We start from the raw sequence: 11,040 nt of genomic DNA, 5'->3' as shown, positions 1-11,040 counted from the left end.
AACATTGAAAAAAACAGATCAATTAAAGCCCAGTACTTATGAAAACTAGTGTGTGTTCACGTATTCTGAGGTTTAGGGCAAGTTTTCACTTATGAGCCACATATAAACTGCGTAATGGGGACATGCAGAGTCCAGGTATTTCAACTAACAGACAGAAGAAATGACTTTTTCTAAGTATCCTGTAAAAGCAAGGCGGTTTGCCCTGACAGCTCAAACAAGGAGCTCATACAATTTACCCCTGTTCATATAGACTGGTTTAGGTGTCGTATTATGTACACATTTACAGGACGTGACAGAAGAGAGATACATTTAAAGGCTTTTTTCATTGAGCTTGATAACTCTCCACTCCCCCAAATCCAACATCACATACAGCCTAATCTCTTCCTAGCCAAACACTTGGCTGTATGTGGATTACCACAACAAAAAGCACCAACTGAACGGACGCCGTCTTCAAAGTGTTAAAACCACGTGTCAATGTCAGCATGACCATAAGGAATCATGCAGTAATGCATCCACAGTCCTTCAGTGGACTACTGTAATGTGTCTTTCCTTGTGTATGTTCCTCAGTGCACCGTGTGTTTTTCAGTGTGTGTGTGTGTGTGTGTGTGGATTGCCCAGCCGAGGTGACAGTGACCTCCCTCACTGACTGGATCGAGGCGCAGCGGCGCTTTACTCAGGATACCATTCAACCATCACTCGGTGGCAGTGGGACTCAACACAAAAGGACAGAAAGGTTTGCTGGGGAAAATGGTCATACTTCTAGCAACATCATGAATCTAAAGAGATTGACATTACTCTGAACAATAGTGCAAACCCCAGACCCCCTCCCAGTACTAGTAATGATGAGAATGTACAGTCGTGGCCAAAAGTATGACACAAATATTAATTTCCACAAAGTTTGCTGCTTCAGTGTCTTTAGATATTTTTGTCAGATGTTACTATGGAATACTGAGGTATAATTACAAGCATTTCATAAGTGTCAAAGGCTTTTATTGACTTACATGAAGTTGATGCAAAAAGTCAATATCTGTAGTGTTGACCCTTCTTTGTCAAGACCTCTGCAATCTGCCCTGGCATGCTGTCAATTAACTTCTAGGCCACTTCCTGACTGATGGCAGCCCATTCTTGCATAATCAATGCTTGGAGTTTGTCAGAATTTGTGGGGTTTTGTTTGTCCACCAGGGGAGTGACAGATATAGGGAAGATAATCAAGGAGGTGATGGAGTCCAGGTGAGTGTCATGAGGCGCTGGTGTGCAAGACGATGGTGACAGGTGTGCGGGATAATCAGTAGCTTGATGACCTTGACATGATTGACCAGGCTTGATATGATTGACATTTCCCCTCTTCCTGGGGTCATGAAGCTAGAAGCTGTGAGAGAGGTGGCCCTAGTTAAGATTCAACATCTGCTTACAAATGTGCATATCCCACAGAAGGTTCTGGGGGAAATGAATTAACACAAGTGTTCAAGTGGTGAGAAAGTGGCTCTGCGTCAACACACACACCACACGTGACATTGTCTTCCTGAGCCAAAGAGAGGGGGGTTTAGGTGTCCTGAATATTGAGTGGATTTACACTGTTACCAGACTAAACATGCTCAACAGTGACGATGTGACATTTTGGGAGTTAGCCAGATCATCCCTCCTCCTGGACCTACGGAGGAGAAAGGTTCCACTGGCCAGGGACACTGGACTTCAACTTCCTGGACTTCAGGAAGAAGGTCAATGGAAAATGTGACACTCGTGCTGCGGAAGTGGAGCTCAGGTGGACACAGACTGATATGCACAATGAGCCAGAGACTGCCACGGATGCAGTTGCAGCAGATCACTGTGTTGTTGTGGAGGCTTCTGTCACCCATGATGGAACATCTCATCCAGGACAACACTCCTTGGTATCAGATGGATGTAGCTACTGCAACACTGGACTGGCCTGAGGCTGCAGGGGAAACTGCTGCTCTAGACTGTGCTGACCACTCTGTCTCTCATTCCATGTACCAGAAACCTTGAAGTAGGACGTGTACAAAGCCAGGGCAGTTTGTACAGCACAGCATGTAGGAGAATGAAGACTCCCATTCACTATCCACTTCTAAAGAACCAACAGGTACAGATCAATACAGTGAAGGCATTCTTCAGTCCTGATATTCCAATGGGACAGCTCTTATGATGCAAGAATGAGAGTGGGGTCTGTGATAGGTACATTACAGTCCCCCAGCCTGAGAGTACGCAAGGCATGTTTACCGATAGAATTAGGCCATAAATGGATTGTAGGCCACAGTGAGAATACTTTAACATGACATATAGGTCCATAACATGATAGGGTAGGTCCATAACATGATAGGGTAGGTCCATAACATGAAAGGTTAGGTCCATAACATGATAGGGTAGGTCCATAACATGATAGGGTAGGTCCATAACATGAAAGGTTAGGTCCATAACATGATAGGTTAGGTCCATAACATGATAGATTAGGTCCATAACATGATAGGTTAGGTCCATAACATGATAGATTAGGTCCATAACATGATAGGTTAGGTCCATAACATGATAGGTTAGGTCCATAACATGATATATAGGTCCATAACATGATAGGTTAGATCCATAACATGATAGGGTAGGTCCATAACATGACATGTAGGTCCATAACATGATAGGGTAGGTCCATAACATGATAGTTTAGGCCCATAACATGCTGCATGGTGAAGTCATTTGTACTACATAACGTAACTGACATAACTACATCTAAACATGTATATTTCTGTGTGCATACTGCTCTGGCTATCCCTTAGTCAATGAGGAGGGCTGGAGAGATACAGATGCTGTATCTTAACTGGGTTATCCTATTGTTGCAGGAATTGTCCTGCACAGCCGCAAATGCAAATTTGTAGTGTATTCGAGGTTTAACAAGGCTTTTAACTTATGTAATTTCCACTTAAAAAAGGTCTGACTTAATTTGCCCTAACAAAAAATGTATCAACCCCTACCAAAAATGTCCATTAATTATTATCCACTAATCCATTATAATTTTCCTGCTGTAGCAAACTGGCTCAAATTAAGATACTCAATTTTTAAATCCTCCCTGGTTAGCATCACCAGAGAATGAATTCTGGCTCCATTTAAAATGATTGATATTTTTCATGAATTAATGACAAAAAAATATAAATAGATTAATAAGGAATAAGGGCTGAGTCGCGCCAGAGATGCAGCCAGCCGCGCCGATGCCTTGGATCACATTCACATTGGTTTTTTCCCCCTCACATCTTTTACTGAGAGTTGCCAGTGAAGAGAAACTCGCCCAGACCCTCATGCACCTGCACGTGCACATGCGAGCACACACACATACACACACACGCAGGGCCTGGCTAGTGGTAAGAGAAAGCACCTCTAACCAGGGTATGTCTCCAGTGGTTTAACTGGATGTACTCTGGATTTGACCCTTGAGATCACCCCCCCATCTCTAGTTTAATGGCTCAATCTTTTCTAGTACACTAAACATTAGGAACACCTTCCTGATATTGAGTTGCACCCCCTGTTGCCCTCAGAACAGCCTCAATTTGTTGAGCATGGACTCTTCAAGGTGTCGAAAGCATTCCACAGGGATGCTGGCCCATGTTGACTCCAATGCTTCACACAGTTGTGTCAAATTGCCTGGATGTCATTTGGGTGGTGGACCATTTTTGATACACACGGAAAACGGTTGAGCGTGAAAAACCCAGCAGCGTTGCAGTTCTTGTCTCACTCAAACCGGTGCGCCTGGCACCTACTATCATACCCCGTTCAAAGGCACGTAAATATTTTGTCCTGCCAATTCACCCTCTGAATGGCACAGATACACAATCCATGTCTCAATTGCCTCAAGGTTAAAAAATCCTTATTTTCTTTAATCCTCCCCTTCATCTACACTGATGGAAGTGGATTTAACAAGTGACATCAATAAGGGATCACAGCTCTGACCTGGATTCACCTGGTCAATCTGTGTCTTAGAAAGATGTTTTCTACACAGGGTAGTTGTCTATGTAACATGATTTACAGCAGACTGGGTTCAATTTTGCTTAATCACAGGCTTATCTGGAGTTATCAGAAAGGACTGACAGGGAGTGTCCCTCAGATATCAGCAGAGTGATTGAGGTCTTCAGTCCAATCAGTCTGGATCTCCAGTGGCCCAGGGAGGAAGGAGTTCAGGCTTCCCTAGCCGAGGAGTGACCAACCAGGCAGGAAATTGCATGTTCAGGCCCCTGAACCAACTGCCACCAGGTCCATCCAACCACGGATTAAACAAATCCTCATCTAAAATTGAAGCCCATCAAAAAGCAATTATTTGACAGAGTTTAAGATGACAGTTGACTAGAAAAATTGTGTTTTTTGTGTATTTACTGCAACTTTAAAATGAAGCATTAGGGGTGTCATGAGGTCATCAGCAATGGAAAGCATTACTTACGAGTGAAGGAGTTCTGGAGGTAATTATGTTGGGCCAAATGGATTTCTGCAGCAAACTAAAGTATGATTTGTATTGATAGGGACTCTCCTGATTGCATGGGGGAAATCACTGAATCAAGCAGAGTCCATAGACTAGTGATGTGTCTCTCAAAATTCACAGTTTTTAGGATAAAGTCTGAGGAAAGCCCATAAAAGTTATTCAAGGGGAAGTTCAGATTTTGAATGACCATTTGATCACAGTTGACCTGACCATGAACACCTGACTGTGAACACCTGACTGAATACAATGAATTAAGTTTAGTCGCGCTGAGGTTGGCAGGTCAACGGAAAATCGCTTGTTAATCTGGGAACCGACCTGACCTATGTGGTGTTAGCTGAAGCAAATGCACAAGAAGCTTCAACGGAGCCATGAAGGCATTCACTAGACTAGACAAGGGTGGGGTGGAGAGAGAGAGAGAGAGAGAGGAGGAGGGAGGGAGGAGTGGGGACATTAACATTTCTAATTGGCTCTGCTGTCTTCATCAGTCAACCAGCACAGGGAGGTGGTGTGGACATCGGGTTGATTTTGATATTTTTATCTGGGATTTAATTTCCTCCCTTTTCATATTTTATCAAAAGCTTTCCCTGCTTCCTAAATCTCCTCCCTCCTCCTCCCCTCCTATCTCCCTGCTCCCCTGCGCCTGCTATCCATCATGCGATCTGACTTTAATATGCTTTAGCGAGGAATATAAGCCATTCATCACGCTGGCAAGGCCCAGGCACTGCCATGCGGCACATTTCATAGGCCAGTAAGAGGCGGCGGAGGCCAGCTGTAGCGCCGCTAATATTGCCATTTATTCCGTCAGGCAGAGCCGGATACATCCGTCACTCCCAGCTGTCTCACCAGACACCCCCAGCCACGCCTTTTATGGAGCCATGAGCCGCTCCTTAGTAAACATCATTTTGCCTCTTGATTGGCCTTTTGTATGGAAGAAAGGGGAGAGGATAGGGCGAGGGGTAGAGGGAGAGAGTAGAGAGAGAGAGAGAGAGAAAAAAAACACAGACAGACGGACCGACACAGAAAGAGAGTATGTCTGTAAGTCAAGGTGCACTTTGTGAATAGATACAGAGATACAGTAGTTACTTACAAAGTACAGGAAGTACTACAGATTTAAAAATGAAACCCCTCAAGGTTTTACCATCTTTACTCCTTAAGGGAAATCAGGGCTGGACTCACCTATAGGGTTTTTTAGCAGTATGACACTATGGGACCTCAATATTCCAAGAATAATAAGTCACTATTACCTAAAAGTGCTAAATCATAGATTTCAACATCTGGAATTAGCATGCATAGTTATGTAAGTCACAGTGCTAATTAGCCATTTTTAATAAATGAAATACACTATTATGACTGATAAATACTATACCATATAATTACAGTACAATGAATACAATAAATACAACCATGGGTTCAGTTCTTTAAACTCATTCTATACTTCCCTATAATGAATGAATTGTGTGTAGTTCACAATAACCCCAACACTCTCTCAATCTCTCAACGGATCCTTAACGAAATACAGTAAATCGTGCTGAGCAAAGCCAGCTGTAGCTAACTGTGGTGACATGGTTGCCTTGCTAGTTCTTGTAAAGTCACTCAACTGGTCTTTAAGTCTGACTAAAGACCTGACCGTCAGCAGTTAAACTTTCTTCAACGCTTTCCCCCTCATACTCATTCTCACGCACATCCTTCAGCTGTCAAATGGATCTCACCCGCTGCTCACTATATAACCCTGACCTCCATTACTATTGATGATGGGAGCGCCATGTTTTATCCCTCCTGTCAATTCACAGTCATGCTAATAGTAAAGTACAGCAAACCAACCAGACTAAGGGGAAACCACTGTACTTTTTGAATGCATATCTGCACATAACCTAGTCCATTTCTCCTGTCAGAACATCTGGCTAGCATACAGCCTCTTAACTACCTTCTCAGTCTCATTTGAACTCCTTGTCTATATTTCATCCTATCTTTCCTCTTATCCTCCCATCTCAGAGTAGAAAAAAGTATTGCAACATTTCTAGTTACTTGTGTCTTTAAAACAGTGGTCACCAACCCTTTGCACTGGCGAGCTGCAGGTTTTGTTCTAGCCCAGCTCAATAGCCCACTGCTTCAAGTAATTGCTCTTTGGGCTGTCTCTCCATCTGGTTCTCCCCATGGTTTCTCTATGGAGGGGATCCTCCTGACTTGAGTTACCTCCCAGCTGCTTCTACACGTTAATGAATGCCTGGTGGTGTTGAGGGTCTGCCCTGTCGTGATTTAGTGGGTCTCTGTAATAACTGATAATAGTGCCTGGGGCTGAGCGGAGTGGAAACTTAATTCAATAGCACCTCCATCACTATTAGGGTTATTGATAGAGCACTGAGAGCAGGGATGGGGCTACCCTGTGGCCCACCCCACTGCTCCACACACTGATTTACTGTCGTTGAACCAGAGCAAACAATAGCTTGAGGGAAGGGGAGCCCCCACACATATTACTCACAAAGATACAGATGGCTGGTGTATGGCAACCCCCCAACACAGACAAGGCTTCTCTTCTCTCTCCTTTCACTCAACCTCAAAGCCATCTATTCCATTATTTCCATCATGATGGAATGATGCCTGGTCACTGAATGTTCATACTGAAAGAGAAATACAGTCTAACATCCTCTCACCTGGGTAAATGATTTCAATTACGAACCCACCCCTTTGATATTCATGCACCAGTTTATACAGACAGTAAGCGGTGTGCAATACTGCATCCCAGGTACACTGTCTGGGGCCTCTGCCAAAAGATAATGCCCGTGGCTGACTCTCCCAGACAACTTATGAAGCCATTTGTGTCTGGTTAAGACAGGAAGTTGTATTTACAGCCCGGCTCCTTTTGTACTTTAACAGAAATCCTCTCTGTCTCCCTCCTGACAAAGGCAGATATGACTGGCCACTAAATCTTCTAACAAATGGCCGCCCTAAACAGCACCAACAGAGGCTCAAGGGGAAGGAGACACTCAGATGGATGAAAACAGGATCTGTTCTCCTTTCTCACAGCAGAATCATGGATTCTCGTAAAGAATCCACCCTCACAAAGAACTGTGTGTGTGTGTGTGTGTGTGTGTGTGTGTGTGTGTGTGTGTGTGTGTGTGTGTGTGTGCGTGCGCACGGGCGAGAGAGAGATTGTGTCCAAGCTTGGCTGTTCTCCTCTGCGCCTGATGCTAATGTGCGGGCTGTGAGTTACGGCACGTCCACCCTCCCCCCGGTCCTCCTCGTCTCTCCGCCGAGATGACAGGGACAGAGAGGAGACTGGTCAGTGCACAGTCCTAACATATTAGTGCTGAGCAGGCGTGCCGATGTCACACACTATCCTTGACCCTGATCTCCAATGCAAAACAAAGAATCAGAATCTAAAATGGCCTCTCTATTCGATTAGTGATAGATATATTCATGACAGATGGTTTTCCCACCCATCTGATATCGCTGGCTTATCTTATAGGAGAGGAGAGGTATGAAAATTAGATGTTATTATTGGACAGGGAATTTGATGAGGACAAAAAGTAGCTAAGCTGGAAAGTCCTGGAGAGCATCACTCAAGCAATAACAAGATTGTCTTTATGAAAAGATGAGAATGAGGAGATGAGGAAGATAACTTTTAAGAACAAGTCATTGTAATAAAAAGCAATATCCCCTCAAAAAACTGAGGAAGTTGCAGAGGAACATCCATTATCAGCATTTTTAGACCAAGATAATGCCACTACTGTCCTGCAAGTTGAAGTATTAAAAGATGAATGTGATTTAACCTTGAAAGTGTATTACAGAACACCAATAAGACCATGGGCTTAATGAGACTGAATCTGGAGACTCGGGATAATGAGAAACCCAGTGAGAGGGATGAAGAATGACTGTGTAAGTCTCACCAGCCCAGACAGACAAATCAACTACCAGTCCCACTGTGCCTACTCTCTGGTGTACAGCACACTGCCCACTGACACAGTCACGGACACAGCCACCACCGCACACGGCAGCTCTCACACACACACGCTCTCTCTCTCTCTTTCTCTCTCTCCCTGGCCTCTAGACCATTCAGAAAAGTATGGTCCACTCGAGACAAATAGACGGATCTTTAGTTGTGTGGTCTCCAAAAGCTTAATGATTCGGAGGCTCTTTTCCAGAGCGAACATTTCAACAACATGATGACAACTGAGAAACATACTCCTGGTTTTTACCTGAGGGATTGAGGTTTCTCCTCACTGGCTTGCTCACCTCTGGCACTTCGTCTATTACAAACAGAGGGATAAAGGAGAGGGTGTTGCTGGTTAGGGAGAAGGGTGCTGGGGGAACTCAATTACAGCCTACTTTATAGAGCATCAGAAAAGGAGGAAGAGAGGGAGATTAAACTGATAGAATAATTGTATTTTTATAAAAAAAATATATTTAACCTTTATTTAAGAATGACAGGCAAGAAAAACTTAAACTTCACAGCTGGGCAAGTGTCAGAGATGGCCATTTGCCTGACTATAACCATGAATACTGAATATATCACGTCAAATAATATAGCTTTGCTGACAAGTGGTAGTGAATTGAATACTATAGTCAACTGACTTGAGGAATTACTTTCCAGTCATCTTCCATGAAATGCATTCCAATTGGTTTGGTGTCCCTCAACTAAGGAAGATAACTGATGAAAAGTGGATATCGAAAGACATTAAGGACACCTGCTCTTTCCATGACAGACTGACCAGGTGAATCCAGGTGAAAGCTATGATCCCTTATTGATGTCACTTGACAAATCCACTTCAATCAGTGAAAATGAGTAATGATTTTTTAAGCCTTGAGACAATTGAGACATGGATTGTGTTTGTGTTATTCAGAAGGTGAACGGGCAAGAAAACAAAAATGTAAGTACCTTTGAACAAGGAATGGTAGTACGTGCCAGGCGCACCGGTTTGTGTCAAGAACTGCAACGCTGCTGGGTTTCACGCTCAACAGTTTCCCTTGTGTATCAACAATGGTCCACCACCCGTAGGACATCCAGCCAACTTGCAGGCCAGTCAAGTTCTTCCGCACCGATCTCAACAAACCATTTCTGTATGGGCCTCGATTTGTGCACGGGGGCATTGTCATGCTGAAACAGAAAAGGATCTTCCCCAAACTGTTGCCACAAAGTTGGAAGCACAGAATTGTCTAGAATGTGATTGTATGCTGTAGCATTAAGAGTTCCCTTCACTGGAACTAAGGGACCTAGCCCGAACCATGAAAAACAGCCCTAGACCATTATTCCTTCTCCACCGAACTTAACAGTTGGCACTATTCATTGGGACAGGTAGCATCCTCCTGGCATCCACCAAACCCAGATTCGTCCGTCAGACTGCAAGATGGTGAAGAGTGGTTCATCACTCCAGAGAACGCATTTCCACTGCTCCAAAGTCCAATGGTGGTGAGCTTTACTCCACTGCAGACGATGCTTGGCATTGGGCATGGTGATCTTAGACTTGTGTGCGACTGCTCAGCCATGGAAACCCATTTTATGAAGCTCCCGACAAACAGTTATTGTGCTGACGTTGCTTCCAGAGTCAGTTTGGAAGTCGGTTGAGAGTGTTGCATCCTCGGTCTCAACCTTTAAGTCTTTACTGAAGACTCATCTCTTCAGTGGGTCATATGATTGAGCCCAGGAGTGGGAAGGTGAACGGAAAGGCTCTGGAGCAACGAACTGCCCTTGCTGTCTCTGCCTGGCCGGTTTCCCTCTTTCCACTGGGATTCTCTGCCTCTAACCCTATTACAGGGGCTGAGTCACTGGCTTACTGGGGCTCTCTCATGCCGTCCCTGGAAGGGGTGCGTCACCTGAGTGGGTTGATTCACTGATGTGGTCATCCTGTCTGGGTTGGCGCCCCCCCTTGGGTTGTGCCATGGCGGAGATCTTTGTGGGCTATACTCAGCCTTGTCTCAGGATGGTAAGTTGGTGGTTGAAGATATACCTCTAGTGGTGTGGGGGCTGTGCTTTGGCAAAGTGGGTGGGGTAATATCCTTCCTGTTTGGCCTTGTCCGGGGGTGTCCTCGGATGGGGCCACAGTGTCTCCTGACCCCTCCTGTCTCAGCCTCCAGTATTTATGCTGCAGTAGTTTATGTGTCGGGGGGCTATGGTCAGTTTGTTATATCTGGAGTACTTCTCCTGTCCTATTCGGTGTCCTGTGTGAATCTAAGTGTGCGTTCTCTAATTCTCTCCTTCTCTCTTTCTTTCTCTCTCTCGGAGGACCTGAGCCCTAGGACCATGCCCCAGGACTACCTGACATGATGACTCCTTGCTGTCCCCAGTCCACCTGACCGTGCTGCTGCTCCAGTTTCAACTGTTCTGCCTTATTATTATTCGACCATGCTGGTCATTTATGAATATTTGAACATCTTGGCCATGTTCTGTTATAATCTCCACCCGGCACAGCCAGAAGAGGACTGGCCACCCCACATAGCCTGGTTCCTCTCTAGGTTTCTTCCTAGGTTTTGGCCTTTCTAGGGAGTTTTTCCTAGCCACCGTGCTTCTACACCTGCATTGCTTGCTGTTTGGGGTTTTAGGCTGGGTTTCTGTACAGCACTTTGAGATATCA

This window comes from Oncorhynchus kisutch, linkage group LG13 (genome assembly GCF_002021735.2).
Source record: "Oncorhynchus kisutch isolate 150728-3 linkage group LG13, Okis_V2, whole genome shotgun sequence".
In the NCBI taxonomy this organism is placed as follows: domain Eukaryota; kingdom Metazoa; phylum Chordata; class Actinopteri; order Salmoniformes; family Salmonidae; genus Oncorhynchus; species Oncorhynchus kisutch.
This window is presented reverse-complemented; position numbering follows the sequence as displayed.